Source organism: Lagopus muta, chromosome 4, assembly GCF_023343835.1.
Source record: "Lagopus muta isolate bLagMut1 chromosome 4, bLagMut1 primary, whole genome shotgun sequence".
Classification (NCBI taxonomy): domain Eukaryota; kingdom Metazoa; phylum Chordata; class Aves; order Galliformes; family Phasianidae; genus Lagopus; species Lagopus muta.
This window is the reverse complement of record NC_064436.1, coordinates 49,232,568-49,256,657: the sequence shown is the minus strand read 5'-3', so window position 1 is coordinate 49,256,657 and position 24,090 is coordinate 49,232,568. Positions and strand designations below refer to the sequence as shown.

At 42.7% G+C, this 24,090-nt stretch overlaps 1 protein-coding gene across 9 annotated transcripts in view; it reads right to left on the bottom strand.

Moving 5' to 3' along the window:
• RBM47 (RNA binding motif protein 47) overlaps window positions 1-24,090 on the bottom strand; it is a 73,636-nt gene that overhangs the window by 8,465 nt on the left and 41,081 nt on the right. Inside the window, exon 1 of one of the 9 annotated variants that reach the window (XM_048941582.1) lies at window positions 9,259-10,181. The exons of 7 other annotated variants lie outside the window; for them this stretch is intronic. The gene's annotated coding sequence lies outside the window, so the exon portion shown is untranslated. Of the gene's footprint in view, window positions 1-2,562; window positions 8,487-9,258; window positions 10,182-24,090 lie in introns of those variants that run through there. One more of the 9 variants, XM_048941586.1, reaches the window with a different exon arrangement.

Genomic DNA, 24,090 nt, shown 5'->3' with positions numbered 1-24,090 from the left:
GAGGTAGAGAAGCTAGAGGGGCATCGATAGTGACAGTCATGTCCAGGCAGTATTTTTCCTTCAGAAATCACAATTTCTTTGAAGCCAGGCCTTTCACAGACATGCATCAGATTTGATAGAATCTCACTTTTAAATGTAATTTATAAAAACGATTCTCTTTTTAACGTGTCAGAGCCAGCCATTTTGGTTTTACTTCTGGGAATTATTTCACATCATTAGTAGAAATTAAAGCAGAGAAAAACATCTTCTTTTTACACTTGACAAGTTGTTCCTAAAGATCTGCTTTTACCTTTCCCTGAGTAAAATCAAAGCTTGGTAAGCAGGCATTTTACCAGGGAGTAATCATTACCTTCACATGGGCCACCCATTGGCAAGTGAATTACTTATTATCTCAGGGGTAGGTAAGTTTAAAAATGAATCATTACTGTCAGTTTTAGGTCAACTTACAAAACAAAAGTCTCTGTATCCTGTTGTGGGTTTGGCTCAGAAGTGGGGCTGAAGTCTAGAAAGCTACAGACACGCAATGGGAGGGTGGAGAAGGCGGAGATAGAGCAAAGCCTCCCTGATCCAACAGAACCAGCTGCTGGGATTGGGTTGGGGCTGCCCGTGGTGTCAAGGAACTAGCTTGTCCTACAGCACTTTGCATGTCCCCCAGCACCAGCAAGATGATCTCTAATCATAGAATCATAGAATATCCTGAGTTGAAAGGGTCCCATAGGGATCATGGAGCCCAATTCCTGAACTCTAATATCAGAATCTGTACCTGAAAGTGCTGCTAAATGCTGATGGCCACCTCAGCTGCAGACGTTATCTTACTGAACAACTTACTGTGAACATAAAATCCATTTTACACTTATTAAGGCCCTTCAAGCCCTGCTTGATGTACATAAATACGCATGTAACACTGTCACTGTCACTGCCACCTGACACTGCCAACACCTTCACGGGGTTCAGAGATCACCTGTTTTGAGGAGGAAAAGTGCAGGAGAGACAGAGTGCTCCCTTCTCCTCTTACTGCCTCCTGTGCTGCCAGCACTACCTTGCCTGTTCACGCTGAAAAGTAGTCACTCTCAACAAAACAGTTTGCAAAATGACCTCTTTCCGAAGTGTTCAGCACTGTTGATGGATGATTTTAGTCTGCAGTTAAGTGCTCATGGAAACTTGCTACCGTGTGCTGTGGGTGTACCTGGGCAGGAGTTAATGCTGCGAGTTTAGCAGTGTGGGTAAATGCAGAGGGATTCCTGTGCATCCATGAGTTGTGGCTGGTGCTAAGAGCAGAGTCAGTGGTTTAAGCTATGTTAAAAAGTGATGTCATGTGAAATATGAGAGCTTGGTTTCTAGCCTATGAAGAAGAAATTACACCTGATCTCCATGACAAAGATTCATAAAGCAGAAAGACAGACAAAAAGTATTAATTTATAATGAGAAAGATTGCATTTTGGAGATGACCAATTTTTAAATGACCTATTACCCAGACTGAAACAAGGCTGGCTTCTTTTTTTCTCAGAAAAAGGTAAAGCCTGCTTGATTTTTCAAAGCTCAGTTAGGTGTCCACTGACTTCTGCAGCATACTGAGAGCCTTGAGCCCTTCTGGCTCAGCTCTGTGTGCAGGAATTATCCTTCACTTGCAGGTGAACTCTCAGATGTACATGTTTCATTGAAACCAGTCAGATTTCACTTCCTTCTGCTTATGAAACTCTGCTACCAGTAAGCTGTGTGCAAATAGTTCTTGACCTAAACATTAATTCCTTTCTTTTTATTTATTTATTTTTATCAGAGCTGAGAATATTAAATGGAAAACCTACTACACCAGCAGTGTCTGAGCTAAAGCATACTATGAGTACCAAGCACCTCTTTCATTAAATGGGAACACCATGCTTTGAGGAACAACAGCGTGGGGCCAAGTGCTGCCAGAACTGTAGCTCAGGACTGCAGTGAGAAGGCAATGCCCCAGGACTTGCAGAGGAGCTGGTCACTGATACAAGAGGAAGCAGAAAGTCTCTCTTCCTCTGTGCCTGCTGGGAGCAAGAGCTGTTCCCTCTCTGCTGTTGTTTTTTTTCTCTTTCTTGTGGCTAAGGAGGTTTGGCCTTTTTGTCTCTGGGGTGGCCTGTGATGCTGAAAGCGTTGAGGCTGAAGAAGCCCACCTGCATTTTAAGACATATCTCTGGGTCTACAGATGCAAGGGATGACAATGAGTCTATCTTCTACATCTGGTACCCAGGACGCAGGCAAAAAAATGCTAGTTATATACTGAGAGTTCATTAAGACATAAAAAGGGAAATAACTGCATGATACAAAGCAAAGTAATCCCACTGTTTTCCTAGAAGGCTTCACTGGTCAGACTTCATCACTTAAGAAAAGGCAGTCCCTGTAACACCTTATCCCTGAATTCACACAGCACTCAGCGTCACCCCAGGCAGCCACTTGCACTTCTGTTCAGCCACCTATGATGAAACAGACTTTTACACACACAGAGACACAACTGGTGTCTTCGTGGCTGCAACTGCTGCAAATTCCTCCTTTTTCCTATGAAAGGCTTTGTTTGTGTCTGCATTAACTCACCCATACAGTTTTGCTTTTTGCCTTCTACTGGCCACAGAGCCACCAGCAGTCACAGGGCATGGGAACAGGTGCTGGTACCACAGCAGAAAGGAGCACCCAGGGACACCTGTGGAATCCAAGCATCTTTAGCATTTGCTTCATGTTGAGCCTAGGTAGTGCGTGAAGCATCCCACCCAGAGCTTTCCTCAAGAACAGGGGACACTTGTGCCTCACCTGCAGCTGGTGGGGTGCCTGGGTCATTCAGGCACCAGACCCCTCCCCAGGGAAAGCCTTGACTTCTCTGCCAGCTGTCACTATGATGGCCCTTTTGGGTGCTTTGGACTGTGCAAATTCCTGCTGAAAATACAGAATGTGCCCTCATGGACACGTCAGCCTGCTTACTTCTGGAGCTGCTGCAGCTTCGCATTGTGTGCTGCAGCCTCTGCTGCTGTGGAGGGAAGGTCAGCCATCAGCGTTTTAACTAAATACACCATGTTGACAGAGTGAAATATCAGCTACTGTTTCAAATGTGACCTTCCTACTTTTTTACATTGCAGTAATAAGGGCAAATAGAAATCCTGCTGCTGACTTGCAGCAGCAGCTCTGGACTTCCTGCAGCAGTTAAATCTCTGTATTTTCTAAAGTTGACTCTTCTCATGGCAAGTTCACATACAATTGCAGAGTCACAGAATATTTGGGTTCAAAGGAACCTTTAAGCCCACCCAGTTCCAGCTCCCTGCCGTGGGTAGGGCTGCTGCCCACTAGATCAGACTAGCCCAGCGCCCCATGGAACCTGCCCTTGAAGACTCCAGGGATTGTTACATTCATTTTGTGTATACAATGTCACAGGGCTCCTTCCCACACTAGTGGTGAAACAAAGTCCTATCTTTTGTAGGAACACGCCTCACCATAGCCTCTGGCTCTGTTTTGCCTGCTGCTTGCTGCGGTCAGATGCTAATCCTCACCATGGTTATCCATGGTGGACAAGAGCTGGGCTCCCCACCTGCTATCACTCACAAAAATGCAAAAGTCTGAAGTTGAGACCCATGTTGCATTGGTGCAAGAGGGAGCAGGTCATTTAGGTCTGGCTTTCTGGTCAGAGACCTTTTCTCATCTGTTCTTACAGAAAGGGGAAGGTCTCCAGGGAAAACATCTTTGTTCAGCAGAAGGATGGATGATGTCTTTGCACATTTAACAAAGAAGAAACACTCGAGGCCAACAGACTGTGATGGCTATCTGCAACGTGTCAGACACATTGCTTTACCTGCAACTGAGCAGGGTGAAAAAGTTGCCCCAGGCTCAAATGCCCAATGAAAGTTTTGAAGAGGTGACTTTTCCTGCTCTGGGTCATTCAGGCAGATGTCTGAGGAGAAAGTGGCTAACACAGTGAGCAGCTTGGGAGAGTAAACTTGTTGATCAGACCTGTGTAGTTATCAATAAGGACATGTTGGCTGTGTGAGCAATCTCACCACCAGGACTAAAGGAGAGCTTTGTGGGTCCCTGTAGAGACAAAGGAACCATGAGAGTAGCAGAAGTGGCTGATACCTCTTAGCCAAGTCAGATCTTTTCACCCATCTCTCTTTAAGCCAGACTGACATGTACAGAAGTAAGGCCAGGGAGTATTAGAGTACAGTCACTAAGACAAATACTAGAGACTTGGTGACTGTATTAGGAAGAGTCAATCTGAAGAGAAGAGCTGCTTAATACGTTTTGAGGACTTCTCATCTGTGGACAAGAGGTAATGACCTTAAGTTGCACCAGGGGAAGTTCAGGTTGCATGTTAGGAAACATTTATTCCCAGAAAGAATGGTAAGGCATTGGAACAGGCTTCCCAGGGAGGTGGTGGAGTCATCATCCATGGAGGTGTTAAAGAAACACATAGATGTGGCACTGAGGGACACTGGGCATGGTGGGGATGGGCTGATAGTTGGACTAGATGATCTTAGTGGTCTTTTCCAGCTTTAATGATTCTATGAGTCTGTGATACACCTGAATAAAGTTTTCCAGGACAGAAGAAATGTCTGACCTATTAATCCTGAAACCAGCAGCTGAAATTCCCACTTGCAGAAGTGGTGATGACATCAGGGATCTTGACCAGCAGGGGTCCTGTCACACATTTCAGGCTTACACTATGAATTTATTCCAACCAGTTTGTCTTTTCCTGGTATGGACTAGGTCAGTGTTATGGGCTCGAGGAGTCATTTTCAGCATGTGCCTCCTGCAGAGAAAGGATCTGTACACAATTCTCAGTTGCTTACATTTGTCCTATGTGGTGCAAGCATGTTAACAGTGGTTAGTTTAATTCCAAATATGCTAAAAACTGTTGATTGAATTTTTTGATTGACAGTTCCAGTTTTTTATTGAGTCTTCCAAAAAGAAGCACAATCAGCATCTAGCACTACTTCATCGATATCAGCTGTGGGACTAATGGCTTCTATGAATATATTTGTAAGACACTGAGGAGTACTGCTGCAATCCCTGCCTTAAAAGTCTTGCAGGGACAGATTACGTCCCCCAGGCACCAATGAAATCAGCACATTTAGTTAAAAAAATGATAGTAAAGTTCCTCTAAATCTATTCTTTAATTACTTTCACCTACTTATGAGGAAAACATCTGAAATTATTCAGAAAGATAACAAGCTGGAATTTCCCTGGTTAAAACTTCAGTTCTAGTCAGGGAGTTTGAATTTGCCTCAATTTACAGAGTCGGTCACTGGCTACAACTTCAGACTAGGATTCCAAGGTTAAGCTTCTCGTTTTCATCACTATCATTAAGAGTAATAGCTCTGACAGACCTTATTCTCTTAGCCATATTATATCACTTCTTGTAGTTAAATTAATCTTGTGTCACAGCAATTTTATACCGAAAAAGAAATGCAACTGAAATTATGATTCCCCTACATAATAAGTTTGTATTGTGCCAACTTCTTGTTTATTCAGTTACCAACCCTTTCTACACCCTTTTAAGACATATTTAATTTGGAGTGTGATCCTACAAAGCCTGTCAGAATTTCCACTAGTATTATCCATCAGCACTATCAATGCACAAGAGTGATCATTCACAAGGATGGAGGCTCCTCAACCATCTGACCTCCTGGTCTAGAAGCCACAGAAAGACTATTAAAGCAAATCTAAACTTTAAAAAATGATAACCCAATTAATAAAGCCAGAAAAGGTTCCTGAGTCTGGAGCTCAGCCTGTGACGTTGATGAAAAAGTTACTGGTATCTGCCAAAGCACTACCAACACCTACAGCATCTCAGCTACACATTTATTATTTCTCTGTTTCTGCAATGTACATTTTGTTAATGGAGAGTGTGTTTCTTGAGTGTTTTAACCTACCCCAGTGTGACAGCAGCCATCTCAACTTAAACCACTTCTGAAGAAAGTTGGAGTAAGTGAAACCCAGTCTCTTTTCTCGTTGTATAATGCACTTTGCTGCAAGCCATTCAGAACTTTGTCCCAACAAGTTGTGTAACCTTTGTGTCGTATAGTTTGTCCCAGCCCTATCTTTTACCCAGTCCAACTCAAAATAATTATACAACTCTTAGTATTTCAATAGAGCCATTACTGACTGTGCCTGCAGATACTATCCTACACAATATTGAAGCCATGTGTTGAAGAAGGCCAAGAAAATGAGAGATGAGTCATATAATCACTCTTATCAGCTTTCCAAATCAGGAAACACAACTCTTCCCTTCTCCACAGATTCACATATTTCAATTTAGTCCACAAAGTCTATTACCACAGTCAGACAGGAAAGTGTATGACATATAAATAAAGTGCAACGTCATCACTTTGTGTGTAACAAGTATTTCCTACTGTAGATGAGCTGGAATGAATGGAGAACTTCTTCCAAAGTCAGTTTATCACAAATGCAGTTGAACAGTGTTCTCTACAGAGAATCTGGTACAGAAAAGTGTGTCACCAACAATCTGCTTTAGAGCGCATACTTCCCAGGAGAGGAAGAAGTGTCTCAGCTAGGGTGACTATGAGCTTGCAAGCTTTTGCCATAAAAAAGACTTTAGAAGGGATCTTTGGCAGTTGAAAAGCAAAAACAAAAGTAGAATCATCTATTAAGTGCTATACAGGAAAGATAAGACATTAATCTATTCCACTTCTTATTTCTAAGAAAAAAAAAAAAAGAAACACTATATAGAATCATAGAATATTCTGAGTTGTAAGAGACACATATGGCTCCAATTCCTATTTATACATATATGTAAGAGGGCTACCTAGTTCAACGACTGTGAGTGTCTGTGAAATGCTTTGCTGAACTCTGGATGTAGAGATAGGCTGGTAACTAGAATGTAGAATACTGTGCCTGAATATGGCATGTGGATTGTTTACACAAAAACTACTTACTATGTCAGTGTTAGAACAATAGTGTAAGAAATTTCAGTTTTAACTAATATTTCATATTTCATGCTGTTGTTATTTTGAACTTCTCACAGTTTTGTGTTTACAACAAAACGACAACACGTTCACTGCTGGGTGCCCAGCCTGCTGCTCTGATTTCGGCTGCGATTTAAGGGAAAACTGATAGTGGCCCAACTTGTGTTCCCTCTCCCCCAGGTTACAGAAATTAAAATCAGCATGGAGAGAACCACAGAGTGGGATGTGAATGTTTGCAGCTGAAAGCACATTAAACTCAAAGCATTTGGCTTAGTCAGAGACTGCATGGTTTTTTCCTTGTGCACTGACATTTGACCCCTTTTTATAACGTGCACCTTGCACCACTGAAACTCAGTTAGTTATTTATTAAACTCAGGTACCAATGGCTGGCTTGTACATATCATGCTTTTAACTGCCTGGCGTTGCCTGTGGATGGAGGAGAGGGGGGATGGAAGGTAATCGTCTCTGCTGTGAAATTCTGTCATATCGGCAGAACGAAGCTGCAAAGTGCAGCAATTTGTACCTGACCTCTGATCTAAGAGATCTGTACAAACCTTTGAACCTTGGGTTGAAATTGAGAAACAAGGTTTACAAGTACAAGGAAGAGATTTCCAGTACTCGTTACCCATGCCCAGGGTTAATATTATAAATTAAAAAAAAAATATTTAACGAAGGCAGGGACTCTCTCAGGAGGCACTGCTTCTGGGCTGAGTTAATTCAAGACAATTTAAGTCCATTGAAATTGCAGCTCGGTTGAAAATACCCATCATTTGGAAATGATGGTTTTGTGCATTTCAAGACAGAAATGGTATTTGAGACAGGTGCCATTTGAGATTCACCTTTTGCTGACCTTAACTGGGATTATTTTTTTTCTTCAGATTAAAGACTGAAGAAAGAAGACAAGCAATATTTGTTTCAATGCAATTTCTTCAACAAAGAATTGAACCAAAAATACAGAATTGAAGAGAAATTATTAAAAAGACTCGCAAAAAGCCTCCTGCTTTGTTAACTATTTGTTTTTATCCATCACATTAACTAATTCAGTTATACAGTACAAAGCTAAAAGAGAAACGCATGGAAAAATAATCAAACCAACAACGATACAACAGATTTTTTGTAGATGCAGTCCTGCAGTCCTTTCTAGGTGAACAAAAATATATGTGTTCTGCAGGCAGTTAGATTAACAGTGTTCGCTCCATTTAATTAAAAGCTCTCTCAGCTCGTTCAGGCACCTGGCAAGGCCTTAGGATCGGCACCACCAGCCGGCACCAGCGTGGGCCACCAGTTCACAATGGAAACTGACACAAGTGAAGTTTTCCTGCAACACCCCTCATGCACTCTGAGCACCCGCTGCCATCCATGGCAAGGTCAGTTGTGTGACGCTCATGGAATGCTTTGCACATGGCTCCAGAGCCACCCAACTCAGGACAGGATGCCGTGATACACAGCTGCTGTGTCCGGTCCTTGTGGCAAGGAACAATTTGAATGTTATGTTAAGATGTACACAGCTGAATCTTATATGTTTTCCTCTTTTGCTTTTTTAGAGTCAACTGTTTGTTTTTTTTTTTTTTTTCTTCCAGGTTTTAAGTTCAAACTCTACTGTTGCTATCAGCATTGTCTTCAATAAAGTAATAAATGAACAAATAAATATATAAAGGTGAACAGATTAACATCACATGTCCTATGTCATAGAACCTTTAAACATTTTACAGGCTACTTAGTGAAAAGGTGAACAGAATAATACCAAACTTCATTCTCTTAACATGTTACCAAGTAGTCACTGTGCTGGAGTTACATACATTGATTTGTATGAATAACGCTTGCATATAAGTATCTTGCTTATTTCTAACCATCTTCAAGCTGTAAGCTCCAAATTCTCTGCCTAAAGCTGTAATCCACTTTTAAAGCTCCATTTTGGTGTCTTTCTCTCATACAAGAGCCAAACACACTATCAGTCAACACAGAAAGAAAATGGCAGAGACAATCCCATTGAAAATAAAGCACAAAACAGCTGTAAATGGCTATCTAACACTTCATTAAAAGTAATAGAACATCTCTGAAATCTGAATTTATTTTCTATCTTCTGTCTAAAACATTGGCATTTTGGTTTTCAATTTTCTGATATTTGCCATGCCAGTTGCCACACAAATTCTGGTAGGTATTCATAACAGCTCATAGTTCTAGCTTAGAAGTTTTTGCTTCCTTCTCATACAGCTCTTAAAGCCCCTATAAATGCAGAAAAAAAACCCAATCCAACACCCTGGCACTGACAAATGCCCACTCCCAAACAGCCACAAAACCAGAGGCAGACAGAAAACCTTACCACCCTGGTCCCACGATCCAAGTGCAACAGGCTGACGGCTCGAGCCTTCACCAAAGCAGTCCTTCTTCCTAATGGCACGAGCTGTGAGACCTGCTCATGGGGATTATGCATCGCTTTATTGGTCAGTCAGTCTTAGCCATTTAAATTCCTTGGGAGTCATTTGTTAAGGGCTCTCGGGCTGAGGCCGAGTGGGTGGGACAGAAGGGAACAGAGATGTGAGCGCTGCCAGACACCGAGAGCTCTTAGTGGCAGCTTGAAAGTTAATTGCAAAAAGTACGAAGCTAATGAGTTTTGAGAGGGCTGGGCCAAACCTTAAGGAAGAATGGACAAGAGAAACTTTGATGTTGTTGCAGATGGGGGCTGGGGGAGAGATTTGAGCAGAAAGATTTCATTCAAAATTCAAAACTTGGAGAAAAGGGAGTGAAACATGTACAAACAACTCCTTCCTAGCACAAGGCGTTGTGCAAATATCTTGAGTTACAACAGATTAGATAAGAAAAGGGCATATTTTGTTTGACGGCACAAAGTTTTCAGCAAAATCTTTCTCTTCATACGTGTCTGGCAAAATTGTTTTCAGGCTGCATGGAGTCCATTTGCATTCAGTCACAAGAAAAGTGGTCTGTGGCTCGTGGGGCGAGAGCCGTGTGCTGAATACCTGGAGCGCAGCACTTCAGCTGCAAACACGGAACTCAAATGTGTTTGCTTGGAAGAAAAAAGCCTGGTGCAGAAGCGAAGGCAAAGGGGTGGTAAAACATGATTCATGACAGCAGGAATGGTCTGTACATAACAACGGGACACTAGGCCCCAGAAGCACTTAGGCAAAGCAAACAACACACCTTCTTGAGCGGTCAAGAGGAGAAACCAAACTGAAACATGCCGTGGATGATGGATCCGGCAGGCTGGCAAGCAGCAAGCAGAACTGCCAGTGGGAGGAGAGGGCGCAGGGCATAGCTGGGAGCTGCCTGAGCCTGGGGAAGACAGAAAGCAAGCGGCGTGTCGCAGGAGCATGACGGCAGCTTACTGCCCTGGCCCAGACTGGCTCCACAAAGGGCCACGTGGGCTGTGCCATGACCTTGGAGCGATGGCTCAGAAAGGAAGGGTATTGCAAGGAGGAGTGGGAGCCATTTCTCTCAAGGCTTCAAGGGATCCCAAAGTGCAAAGTTCCCTAAGAGGCTACACATGGTTTATTTTTGAGTGGCTTCACTCAAGATCTAGAGCTTGGCCCAATTGCTGGGATAGTTTTGTATAGTGGGATAGTTTGAAGATTCCATGAATTCTTCTTAAAAAGAGCATAATTACAGTGCATCCGTGTTTAATCATGCTTGTATCAAGCCAAAAATCAAAAGCTGCCCGGCTAAAAAATTTATATATACGTGCACACATGCACATGCATACAGTCCTATATTCCTACCCTACCTATCGGTAATTTTAAGCTTGCAGTTTGGTTGTTCTTTAGCTGGTGTTCCTGCATTCTGTCTTTCCTATGTACAAAAATCAAAGCTCATTCCAAAGCTCTAGCCAAGCAGCTTGCAGCCAGCAGCACCAGGACACCCCAGTGAGAAAAGAGAAGTGTTTGAACCTCCCAGGGACAGACTGGTGGATTCTGTGGAGAAAGTGCTGTCAGATGGTATCAGTTGGTCCTTTGCAATTATTTGTCCTTATCTTCTGAGTGTCTTAGTCTAGACACACCAAACGTAGAAACTTCCTAATACTACATATTGACAGGCTGGTCAAGACAGAAAAGGGATAGAGGAGTCAAAAAATATAGAGAGAACAGCTAAAAAATTTAGAAGGTCCCATGCAGGAGAGAGGAATTCAGAGGACAACAAAGACTGGCAAAAGAAGCATCGCTGTGATGGTTGCTGGGAGCAAACCCAAATGGCAATTGCTAGCAGTCTGCTCTGACTGTTAGACTTGTTTATCCACAGCACTGCAGCCACAGTGTGTTAGGCACTGTACAAACACACCTGCAGCCTGGATCCTGGTCCCAGAATGCCTACAGTCCCAGTGTACTACATGGATTTTTTATCTTCAGAATTCCTCTCTGCAAACGTAACTCATCTGTCACGAGATGCTCTGCAGGCAGGGAAGCTGCCTCATGAAAATTCAGTGGTTTGCCCATGAATGTAGAAATAATCAGTCTCAAATCTGGGGATAAAATCCAGGAGATTATGCCAAAATCTGTCCCGTGCTTCAGTCTCATGAATGTATGCGGGGAAGCTGGCATTTAGCTGGTATAAACTCACAGAACTCCCTTCAATCACATTATCTTTTTAAAGTCACTGTTCTTCCCTTGACTTCACATTTTTCTGTTGGAAAACAAGCTGATCTTAATTTTTAACTAGAAGCGTTACAAAGTGAATCCTATCACCTGAATGCACAGAGAAGCGTGATAAGTGGACTGAGAACACACTTCTGCTAGCAGAGTGTTGGGCTAAAATGCACTACGCTCACTTTTAGAAGGCTCTTCAACATACCATGTGAATCAGGAATGTGTAGGGAGGTGGCTCAAGCTCTTGGCTTTCCTTTTACACTTTCACTTTTAGCTCCACCTTGTTGTTCATTTCCAAGATCTGTCCCCACTATCATTTAAAGTAGTGAAAATCAGCAGATAAGAGGTATTCTCAATGGCAGAAACTGAAAATAAATTATTTTGTCTTGCAAGTTGTTTTTAGTGGGAACCTAAGAAATTTGGACAGAATTGTGCATGTTTTTATCTGTGTACCCACCAGCTTTCCTTGCATTATGAGCCCCTTGGCTTCATACACACCATAATAGTGATTATATGACTTTCCATATACCTCTTTATGACGCTGGCATCATGAGAGGGATACATCTAAGCCAGAGTGGAAAAGGGTTAACAGCACAGGCATCCCAGTGGAATGGAGGATAGATTTTGTATGTGCACGCATGCTCCGCTCCTCATACAGCACAACTGAGCTGCTGTAGGCATAGAAGCATATCTCGCCTTCTAATTTGCAGCTTGACTCAATGACAGTGTCACCCTCCAATACAGTACTACCATAAATATGCAATTGTTTCCACTTTTTTTATGACTGACAGCTAAGCAGGGGCAAAATCTCATGTGAATGAAAACAACAGAGAATTGTCCATACCATCTGGTTCATGCTTTCTTTCCAAAATATTTTCTATTTTCTCTTACTCTTTCCTGCATGGGATTATATGTGAAAAGCTTTTCCTAAATAATTGTTCTGAACATTGTGAAAGAAAAAACTGGATACTTGAAAAAAATCTGAGATACACTGGAACGTGCTGATGAGGATCAAATGAGGTCTACTCCCTGATGCAATAAAAGGTCTTCAAGGAGACTGTGGGTTTTCCCTCACCTGTCCTTTCTAGGAACAGATACACGCACTTGCTTCTGCTAATTGGATGTGTTCCACAGGATGAAAAGCCCTACTAGAGTACTGGTAGTGCTTTTCTGGGATTTTTACAAAGATCCAACCCCAGTGCTTTTGGAGACTGATCACAGGCTCGTCATTTTGTTGGAGAGGGTCTTTAATGGGGTGAGAGCTAGTGTTTTTGATAAGCATGGTAAGAAACAGGCTCTCAGGAAGGATTTCAGGTTGGCAGCATGGCATCCTGTGATGATGCAGATGTGAGAACATGAAAGGAGTAGAAACGGTAAGGAGTAAGCAGAGGGTTTAATTTTATGGTCACATTTGATCTTCAGAGACTACTTAGAAATTGCAGTGGAACGAAAAGGGAATGTGCCAGTTAAAACATTTCACCAAAAGGACACATAAATTTATGAGCAACCCACGAAGTCTCTGAGAAGTCTTTACAATTTATCAGTATATTCACATATATGCTCTAGGTCAGCCACTATATAGCCACAAAAAAATAGGATAATAGAGTCATAGAGTGGCTTAGGTTGAAGGTAACATTAAAGGTTATCTAGTTCCTACCCCTGCCATGGGCAGGGTTGCCAACCACTAGATTACAGGACCTCATAACATTAACGCTAGCGGCCTCTTTTCCCTTTTCTCCCCTTTTCTTTCTTTTCCTTGTCTTTTTAACAAAACCTTTTTGTGTTTGGTCTAACCGGTTCCCTCGGGTTTGCAGAACAATTTTATTGTCTATTTGAATGTTTAATGACACAACGGCACTTTATTGAAATGAGTAACGTTATTTTGCTCTCATTCTTATGAAATGAGATTGTGCAAACACACTTCTCCATTTCCTGACTTAAAAACCAAAAACTGGTAAGATTGTTGAGAATATTGAGAATATGCAGCCCCAAATAGGTACCAAAACATTTTTCTCTTTTTTTTTTTAATGAATGGATCATATGCAACACTCAAACACATGTATTATATGTCTCAAAACAGATTTACTACATCATCTCAAGAGGTTTTCAGAGGTGCTCAGGCACCCGGTTGGGACAACGCTCAGAGACAACAGTTTTCCAGGTTCTCTAAGACTGAAACTGTCTCAATGTGTAACCTACGTCAGTTCTTTGGCCTTTATCTTGTCACTGGGGTCTTGGAAAATGCCCTTGTACAGGCAGACTCCCCTCTTGTCTGCCAGCCCTGGCCACTTCCTACGTCTCCACTGGAGAGGACAATGTCACAGCCTGGGAGGTGGAGTCCCACCAGTAAAATTGGCTCTGATTTTAACCAGAAGCTTTTCCCAGATAAAAACTAGAGTCCTTGGAGGTGCTTTTAAATGCACTGTCATTCCACATAAGCCTGCCAGATTCCTGGAGAGCAGCAGTTACAAATCCTGCTGCTGCTAGGACAAGCTGCTATGTGGTCACTGATTGAGGTCAGCTGAGCTGATGATGTAGGAGGTGGGATTCTCTCTGAGACCTGCCAAGGAGAGGCTTGTGGAGTTGTGCAGGTGGCCACAACAGGATTTCCCCTTTTGTGTTTTAATCTCAAGTATCTCTGGTTCATGGGCAGCCAGAGTTGCCCTGACTGATAACCTGAATTGTTGCTATACAAAGTTTGTGTTTCATTTTAGCAAACACTTCAGTTGTCACTCTGCAAGGAACGTCAGTACAGAGGAACTCCCTGGTGGATTCCCCATGTAAGATTCTGTGCTTTTGTTAAAGCCTGAAGGTGGGTTTTAAGTTCTGAAATTTAAGCAGATAGATACTGAATAAGCCCATTGGTTGTTATTGCTTTCAATTAGGACATTAAAAAGAGAGAGAGAGAGAGAGAGAGAGAGAAAGAAAGAAAGAGGAAGGAAGGAAGGAAGGAAGGAAGGAAGGAAGGAAGGAAGGAAGGAAGGAAGGAAGGAAGGAAGGAAGGAAGGAAGGAAGGAAGGAAGGAAGGAAGGAAGGAAGGAAGGAAGGAAACCATTAAAACCTGAAGAGCTTCTATATTACTACAACCATTATGTTTCTGTAGGATGTTTGCTTTCCAGTAAAATAAATACAGGTTGGGTTCTAGATAGATATATCTACAAGGGAGATTAATTCAATGATTGCTTTTTGGTCCCTTGGTAAATAAAACACTCTATGGGAAAAAGGTTTAGTGCTCACCAGCCTGATGTGGCTGCTTGAGACCATTTCACAGCATATTTTCACAAATACTGTAAATTGGTGATGCCAATTTAAGGCCCCAGTGCATCGTCCCCACAGGCACACTGTGCACCTTTCCTCACCTTTCTATTGCTGTCTCAACATTTGTGTGGCTACACCATGCACACACACTGCTTGCCTGCATTCATTAGTTCCTGGCTTTTACGTTATGGCAGAAGTGACGTGTCATGGAATGCTGATACGTTGTCAGGAGTACAGAATGTGAATTAAGCAGAGTCTGCACTCCTATTTGCACAGGAGGATCACTACTGGAGAAGTCTTAGTGTTAAACAGATGAGCTTCATATCAGAGCTAGAATGAACTTCATTTCTTATGGTAGAACACTGATGTGACCAAGTCACATTAGAATCTGTCTTGAGACTGAGAGATGATGACACACCCAGACACCTGGCCTCTGATGCTGGGGTGGCAGGGAGGTTGAGGGAAGCTCTTAGTGACAGTGTGTAATAAGGCAAGCCAGAAGTGCCGTCCCACCTCCTGGTACCTCATCACAATGCACTTTGTCCACGCGGCCAAGTGTAAATCTGATTGCTCCTCCCCATAGCAGCCTCTGGCCTGCTCCTCCCCACCCACCGCCTCCTCTGAGATGGAGGCAGGAGCCAGGCTGCTTGTTTGCAGGCAAGAGCTGTATCAGAAACTCCATTCCCAAGATTCCTTTTGTTTTAAGGACTACAGCCAAAAGTACTCAATTGCAAGAATAAGATTGGCTTCTATAGTGAAGGAAGTAGGATGGGTTTGCCCATCTATCCGCAGTTACTTCACTAAACCTGCAGTATGCAGTCCCAGAGCTACATCCCTCCAGAATCACTACTGTGGCACAGAAATGCTAGTATAACTCCAGGGATGAACTTTGCAACCCAGCAGTGAAACCACCCCCTGTAACCAAACACTCTCCAACAGTAAAAGAGCACTTTCACCTCCATGGCTGCACCCAAAATGGGGCCCACCACTGGCATGGCCTTGTTGGCAGGTCATACCTCTAACAGCCAGAGCTGCCCCAGGTCACCTTGCTGGGTAGAGCTGCCCTAATTAAACTTGAAAGTGGTCAAGGACTGTGTTAATGGGCAGTGGTAACCAAATCGCACCGTATGGTGACTTTTTTATGGGACTACACTTCTGCTGTAAAACACTTCACTCTCAAAGAAAGACCCGAGAGAGTTGTTGACATAACTTACCTCTACAGATATTTGACAAGATAAAATAAGCAAAGTGTCTGCTATTTCAAGGCCAATAATAGCTGAAATGGTTAGGAATGAGAAGAATGGTCTGAGTGGAGTAAGTACTAAATCCATTGGTTAAGTTGTTCCTTCCCTTCCTTGCTTAAGAAAATGTTTCTACAATGACCTAGCATCCTCTGTCATTCACAAAGCTTAAGTTGGAAGTATATCCTATCCCATCCAGGACACACCAAATCCCCATATTTTCTATTACTAATGGAAAATATGTATTTTAAAGAGGGCATTTCCAAACTTTGTATTTTAAAGAGGGCATTAACCACATCCTTGGAGTTAGACTCAGAAGCTATACGAAAAAATCCTTAGATAGCAAGAAGCCTTTCCTTTGGCTAACGCAGGGGGATAGAGGGACAAAATGAGCTCTTCTGAGCAACATCTGTACCCTCAGGTCTGCTGTGTTTGATATCTCATATTTCTTGTCTCCTGCAGGGTGGATACCTGAAGAACTTAGCCCACTCACATATTGGTACCTGGGGCTGTACCCCCACTCCTTCACTGTAACAAAATTTCTTGAGCCTCTATCTAGCCCCCTTGGGCTCTGTGCCTACATCTGTACAAGGAAATATACAGAACTTGGCTTTGGGATGTGAAGTTACATTGTTAATTGCTTGCATGCTCCTTGAAAATGTTTTAGGCCAACCTACTTGCACTGCCCTGGGCACAGTCTCAAAAGAGAATGGGGCAGGGACTGCCCAGGGTAGGTGATGAGGTGTATATCCACCTTGTTTCTGGAGGAAGGACAAGATTTCCATTAAAATACTGTGTGCTGTGCTGCTCTTCTGTCCAGGGAAGAGACCCTGGCATGTTTTATTCATTAGTAGAGATGTAACTGATGGGAACTACTGTCCTTGGCTCTTGGACATAAATAATGTTCACCATGCAACAGAAACCATAGCTGCTTGTGAGGTAGCTTTTGCAATTATACAGGAAATGGCAGTCTGTCAGCAGGTTAACCAGGTGATAAATGATGTTAATATCAGAGAGACAGTCTCTTTTCTGAAGAACTAGCTAAAATCTCAGGAACAAAAAGGGCAGTGACTTTTTACCCTTTACCCTTTTCACAAATATACAAGGTAAATTTTTAAAGGGAACATATTTCATTGGTGAAATTTGCTACAGTCTGCATGCATCTGAGATGGTTGAAATCTGACCTTTCTATGGCTGTATGTATCTTCAGAACACCACTAAAGGTAGCCAGATATCTGCATTTGAAGACATTGCTCTTCCCACTATGTTACTGCAGACTATTCCTAAAGAAAAAGGAAGGTGCTTTTGTGCAAGCTGTTCCAGCCGCCCCAGTCTGACTCAATAACATGATTTACCATGGAACCTCTGAATGTGGACATAGTGCCTAGTGTGCAGATTAATGTAGCAACTAGCAGATTGTCATCTGTGCATCACCTGCCCAGCTACTTAGAATTCCGTATCACCTCTGAGGCCTGAACACGTCTCATATGTATTAAAATTTTAAAAAGTTATTTTCTATCTATAAAAGTAATTAGCTGCTTCGTTTAGGGGTGCCGGTGAGGAGCTGGTCAAATTTTGATTGGTGGAAATTTTATTAATGTGAACTAAGCCAACTCATTCTTAGTGCCTCATCATCATGATTGACATAATGTTGACATCATGTTGGACACTGATGCTACATCAGTCGTTCAATTTATTTCTCATATTCACATTATGGAACTGGTGATAGTGCATTCCAAGAAAATATAAAGTGACCAGGTGATGAAGTATCTGCATTTTGAACTTTGTTCTTTGTAAAATCTTATCCGGAGGATGTACCACAAGACCAACAAAGAGCAATAAGGTGATGCTGAGGCTTTAGACTGCTTTTGTGTCATTTTAATGGAGATTCTTTGGAAATTCTATGATCTTTTGGGAAAAATGAAGACCATTTTGCACATGAAAAGATTTCTTTTGGCCTGCTGTTGATCTCTTTAGAAGATTAAACATAATGTTGAAGGAGTAATTGTTGAGCACAGTGTGATGGTTGCTATGCAAGCCGTGGACCACTTGAGACCTGGAACAAGGAGAGAGTTGATACTCCTACTTGCATGAGCAAGAGAAGGACAGGTGGTGGTGGGGGAGACACACTGGTTTGGACACGACTTCTGGGAGGCACTGCAGATGCAGGCTAGTGCCTGATCTGTGCCCACATCACAGGAAGCTAAACTAAGCACGTTCTCACTGTATGCTTGGTTTTAAGCATGAAGCTCTGGAAAAGGTTAGCCCTTCCCCCTGGACCACACACCAGCACTGGCTGTGAGTCATTTCCACACATTAACAGTTGTATAATTTCAGTGCTTCCTCCAGTGAAGCTGGAAGGCAGTACATTTTAAACTAATGAAGGAAAGCCATCCATGAATCTTACTGCTACCAGATACAACCAAGGACAGGAGCCTCCAAGTGACTGGCAGTTTCTAATGAAGATATTCAGTTGTACTTGGAGTGCAGTCAGCTTCAAGATAGAAACAGTGTTTCTAAGATCTAAAGCAGTCTCTTGTATTTGGTGACTAGGATGACAGACTTCTTTGAAAGAAGAATTTTCTACTCCTCTATCAATGATTATAACATTTGGTAGGTCATCTAGGACTGGTCACTGGAAAGTGGAGACACTGATCAGGTTCCCAATGGCATCTGCATCATTGCTAAAGCTATAGGAAATGTAACCACAGTCATAATATCACCTTGAAGAATGGTGCCTGAATACAGTTTATAGCCTACGGTTGCTCCTCGGTTGCCAGCTGCAGCAGGCTTGGGACTTGTGTAGGGCTACCATGGGGCTGGAGGTGGGGTGAGCAGCTAGGCCATGTTGTGCATGGTACCACCACATCGTGGTATCCTCAGCACCCAGTCTGCAGCTTTGAGACCTCAGCCACAGAGAGGTCTTCTTAGGGCAAAGAGTAACAACAAGACTCACACTCCTACATGCTCTTCCACTGAAATTATCTTTGCAGACACTGAATGATGACTAGAGCTGGTTGAGACACACTTTACAAAAGGCTCTTCCATGAGTATGCTGTGATCACGTTTCACTAAGAACAACCAGCACCTCTCCTACCTCAACTGGCCAAGGGTCAGCATGTTGAAGCGAGCTAAGTCCAGCAGCAACTCACAGTAAAATGCCTAAAGCCATTTCACAAAGCTTCTGTGAAACTTTGAGCTCACAGGTGCTGACTGCTTCAAAAATTTAAAATTGGAAAGGGAGCAAAAATGCATTTCTGCACATTTCTTTGAAACCATGACAAGAAGGCAATGAATATACCTCATTGTCTTTGCATAGCAGTTAATTTCCCTGTTTGCTTATGATTCCCATGATTCTCTTGCATGCTCTTCCTGTTTGTGATGAACACTTGGTGCTCTCAGTCTGCTTTTCTAAAAACGGTCATGTGCCCCACCACAGGCGTACAAAACTGCACCATGACTGCCAGTCCCATTCTCTCTGTTTATAACTTTCAGATCTGCTGGCCAGCTTCATGAAAACAAGGGCTAAATCTAAGGAATGAAATTAAGAAGTGAGAGCTTGTTTTGGCTGGACTACTGCCTGCTCTGAAAGGCAATGTCCAGCCATGCTGAATGAAATGCGCTGCAACAGTCTCCAGATCTGCTCAGCTGAAGAGGAAGAGGTACAGGAAAGAGCAAAGAAGAGACACAAAAGGAGGGAGGATGGGACAAGCCGAGGACACAGGACAGGGATGGAATTGCTCTGCATTCTACAGAGGCACTGTAGAAAACCAGACTTAATAAATCCTTCTACTCATAGATCATCCAATTATAATGATGTTAAATCCTTCAGTTCTTGTCTGTCAAGTTCACACTGAGATAAGGAGCTAAGCATGATCAAGGCCTTTGCAAACTCTGCAAGTGCCTAGGTATTGGTCCTAGGAAGTCTGACTTAAAATGGAAACATATTAAAAGCAAACAAATAAACAAAAAGCACAGAAGTTCTATCTTTCAGATACAAAGTTTAATCATTACGTTGCCCAACTACCAGAAGCCTTATCAACAAAATTACGCAACAAAAAAGGTACGCAGTTACATTCTAACCCTGAGTACAAACCAAATTTCCCAGTCTGTGCTACCTATTCATTTTGTTAAGCATAGAACTCAATAAATGCATAACTGTTAAGTGTATAAGCTAGCTTCTGGAAAGGGTCCTTCTTCCTTCAGTAACACTAGATTTAAGCTTTTTTAAGAATACTACAGACAAAAATGTAAAGTTACTGGAAAGTCATAGAAATAGTGAGAACATCCAATGAGATGCCATATAGCAAGAGTTAAAAAAACTGATTATTGCAGTGGTGGAAGGGAGAGATGTGCTGCTTTTTTTTTTTCATTTTTTTTCCTTCAGTTCATTTGTAGAATTATTGGCTACAGAGAGAGCTGCTTTCCTTCCTTCCCTCATTTTCTAGAAAGAGCTCGTTGCACAGAGAGAATGTGATGGTTTGAAAGAGTTGTTTTTCTCATATTTTCTCCCATTTTCAGTTGCTTTATATATCAGTGGCTAATTTTAAGGTAATAATAACAAAGGAGACATATTCAGAAAGAACCGACCTAATAAAACTGTAAGAAACACCTAAAATGGTGGAACAGGTTGCTTAGTGAAGCTGCGAGTGCCCCCTCCCTGGAAGCACTCAAGGCCAGGCTGGATGGGGCTTTAAGCAACCTGACCTAGAGGCAGGTGCCCCTGCCTACAGCAGGGGGTTGGAGCTAGAAGATCTTAAAGGTTCCCTCCAACACAAACCATTCTATGATTCTATGACAAATAGAAATCTGAAGAGTGAGATATATCCTTTACTAAGGATGTATAAGGAACAATCCCACTAGCTGTCTGGCTTGTGTTTTGGAAACCTCTGAAAGCTAACATGCAGTGCGCTGTTGTATATTTATTTCTGCAAAAGGAAAAACCAGTTTATTTATTACCCCATTATTGGGCTTTATGTCTGATGTTTTTATTCTCAAAAGCAGCAAAAGCACCAAAACAATGTATTGTTTAATACCAAACAATGTTCTTGTTTCCCATCAGAGCAGGGAAGCCAATGCTTGCTCAACTGTACAGACAGAATGAATATAACCATAAATTTAGTCTGGGCTTATCAAAGAAAATAAGGAACCACGTGAAAACATGGGAAGATTTATAATAGGAGCAGAGAGAATCTATCACTACCTGTCAAGAATGTTCCTAAGTGCCTGTCATACTGGCAGTGCAATGTTTTACAAACTCTGTTGCGAGTTCATGGCTCAGAAAGAGGAACTGACAGCTGGAGATTTGGTGTGGGGAAGACAAATGCGTTCTGTTCCAGTGGCACAGATGCAGGCAAGAGCCCTGGGTGCTGTAGTCAGAATGTATGCTGCTGCTGGAGTCATCCTCCTGACTGCTTTGGAGCAGTTCTTATGGTTTAGCCCAGAAATTACAGACTGCACACAAAAGTCAAATTAAAACAGAGAGTTCTTCTCAACACTTTTGTTTCTAATGATGCGTACTTTCCATCCAAACTGTGTTTTGGTTTAAAAAAAATCTCAACCAGTCACAACATAACCCTCTACTCTTTACCCTCTACTCAAATGCTCGTCTTTTGTGGAGGAGCTGCAGGGCAGATACTCCCTTTTGAGGGAAGATCACATTTATTTCTAGAAGGGAGAGCGATGTGGGTCACACTGTGCTCTCACAGAGTGAAGCTCTGGAGGAGAACATGGCTTGAGGCAGTCCAAGAGCATTTCTACCCCAAACAGAAGGCTGGTTCAGCTGCCTGGCTCAAGCCAGTTAGATCCACTGAGGCCTGAAAACTTCACCAGCAGAGGAAGGGCTGGATCTCTATTGTGCTGCAGCTTCTTTTGGCTTGGAGAAAGATCACAGAAGAGGGTACACATGTCCTTTCCATTGCCTCTGTTGGGGAAATGCTTTGCGTACTCTGGTCCCTGGTCCCACACACTCTGTGCATCTGCATCATGCTCAGTTCTGCAGATCATGCTCTGCCCTGTCTGCTGAGCACTCACACTCTATAAATGTCTGTTATTGAGTACATTTTTGGATGGAACCAACTAGTTCTTGAAACAAAGCCCAGATGTGGCTCCATCAACAAGCAAAATGGATTAGGCTGTGCCAGGCATGATTGCCTGACCTGATGCAGAATTTACATGCTGAGATGTCCCTACATGACTCCGTTCTGTGTCCCAAACACATACCCTCAGTTTCATGACTCTCCTCTGCTATGCTTCAGGTGGTGAGAGCTAATCAAAAGCATACAAGAAAAGCTAATCAAACCTTAGGACTAGGAAGAACACCACAGCTGCTAGAGAAGTCTCAGGATAAGCATCTTAGGGACGAGCCAGCCTGTTCTGAAGGAGTTAACAGAGCAGTACCATGTACCACTCATGCAAAAGAGATAGCAGCTCATAGTGGGAGCTGCTAGAAGATAAGGAGTGATCTTGGTCATTACAGGCTTCTTCTTACCCCCATGAATCTGACACATGCTCCATGGGAAAGGATGAAGCAGTAGAGATGGTTGTACAGCCAGGGGACTCTGCTGCGGCCATATTCTCCCCACAGGTTTGTACTCCAAAGTGGGAAGCAGTGATAGTCTCAGGGTCATGTTTGGGGTCAGCAGGCCTCTCAGCCTTGCAGTCCTCCTCAGCTCCAGCTCGTCTAGGCAGCAGCTGATGCCTTGGGATAAATCACCTGTTAACTATGTTTTATTTTCCCTTACACAATGCAGAACTTTTAGTATATGCTAGTGAAAGTTACTGGTTACAAAAGTTCTCCAAGCACAAATCCAGTAGGAGAAATAACTTTGGAAATTGGAGATGCAAGCCACAAATGTTTGACTCTCCTATTTCCAGGAAACTTTGTATGATTCTATTGAAACCTGCCTCAAGCTCAGGTGAGGAAAAACTTATTCTCTTTCTGGTTGCTCAGAAGTGGAGCATTGATCTGAAATCTGGGCATATAGCTAAAAGGCTATTTTATTTACAAATTTAAAGAAACTCACATCTAACTCCCCATCACTCAGTGTGATGATCTCATGTACACACACTGTTCTCAAGGTAGCACTGCTAAGCCAAGCACCCAGAAGATGGTTTGCCCTTCTTTGGTGCTGTGCCCAATTCTGCCCACACAAGTGCTGAAAACCAACCCTGCAAAACGAAGAAACCTGGTACAAAAGTGCAAACACACGCACACACAAATAGACACCTCACAGCATAGTCTGTAGCTGAGCATCAAACCACCAACCACAACAATTTAAGTGCTGTGCTGTTACATCCATCTTGTACATGAAAACATCCTAATGATAGCAGGTAAATGGGAAAGATGTATTTCACAATCAAATTTTAACAAGGCGTTTTGCCCTGGGGATGGTAGGCTGTGCAGAAGAAACAGGTTATTGTACAAATGCTCTGGGGTGGGAGGAAGAGCCATCCAACTGGCAGATGACTGCACAGCTGTGTTTTGGAAACCTGGTTTGTTCACCCACCAAATATTTGGCTCATAGATTTTGGTGCAAGTGGTGGTTTAACATCCTGAAACAAGCAAGAAAGTGGAACACCCTGAGAGAAAACTTTGACAGGCATTCATTTAATGAGTCAGAATGCCCTGTTACCTGACTGCATTTTACACATGAGGAATTATTTTAATTGCCATTTAATAATCTGAGAAACTGCAAAGGTTTGAGTGTTTCTTTTCCAATACCAACCATCCAACATGGGTAACATCTGTGTGCCCAGATGTGTCCTCCTCTGCGAGGCAGAACTGCTCTCTCTCTGCACCCAAACCTGGTGATAGATGTATGGATGGAGCCCTACACTCCCAGCTCATTGCTGCTCACTTCCTTTTTTCTGGGCCCGTGGCATGGGCCAAATCTTCCTGGTGTTTGTGTCTGCTCTTTTTCACATGAGCAGCCAGAGGAAGTAGAGCATGGATCAGAAACGTATTCTGTTTGAAAGCTGACTTGAACAGATGCTCCAGGCTGATACATTCATTTTGGTGATAGTTCTCTTTAAAAAATCTCCCAGCTTCTTTATTCTACC